The sequence below is a fragment of the Bombus impatiens genome, unplaced genomic scaffold (genome assembly GCF_000188095.3).
Source record: "Bombus impatiens unplaced genomic scaffold, BIMP_2.2 scf_3474, whole genome shotgun sequence".
Taxonomy (NCBI): domain Eukaryota; kingdom Metazoa; phylum Arthropoda; class Insecta; order Hymenoptera; family Apidae; genus Bombus; species Bombus impatiens.
Window position 1 is genome coordinate 1,294,715 of NT_179893.1, and position 893 is coordinate 1,295,607.

Sequence of the window (893 nt, forward strand, 5' to 3'; positions counted from 1 at the left end):
GACGGTGCGCGCGCCGCAATTCAAAACTGCGGTTAGAAGGGGTCGTCGAAGATAAGGATGAGCCCTAAATATAGCGACATGGTGCTTAAAAGATCCTCATCCCAGGCCCTCGGCTGCTTACCTCGCCTTACGTGCTCCTTTTAGCGCCGCCACGAATTCTCCGCACTTCCCGCTCCAATGCCCGAAAGCCAATAACCCGTTCGACATGCGTCATACGTCGTTTAGAAACGCCGAACTCCCTTCGTACGTGTGTGCTCGTTAATTTTTCCATCGATTGCTAATGGTCCTGCGTTGACGTGCAATTTGGAAAATTCTAGCGAAACCTTCGTACAATTGGTAGACTCACAGGATCCTTGCGACTCTTTGTAAGATCGATGTTGATCCATAACGACACGAAGATCCACGCCTGCTATTACGAATATATCGACTTTACCTTTTCTAATTGCCGACGGACTTTAATAAAAATTCCAGTCCGATGATACAACCGAGTTAGTCGCGAGAAATTGCGAAAGTTGCGAGAAAGTTTGCAGATGCGTCTTTATGGAGTAGAAATCGCTTTGGAGCAAGGAATATTTCGAGGTGAATATACGATCTCGTTGCTTGATGCGTAATTTCAACGATTCATAGGCGATCTCCGTGATCAAGCAACGATCCCGTTGTAACGATTCCATCGATGAACGAACGATAAACGTTTCCGACGACGTTAGATGTGTCGACGGTGTAACGCGAATCGCAGCGTGACGCGTGTATAAATAAAGATCGGCTAAGCCTCGTCCCGCTCTGTAATTACGATGGAACTAAGCTGGGTATTCTGCGGATCGGTGATCCTTGCGTCCTGGGCGCAACGCCGCCGTGGTATCTCCGCTCGGACGAAACCAATTTGGAATTAATGT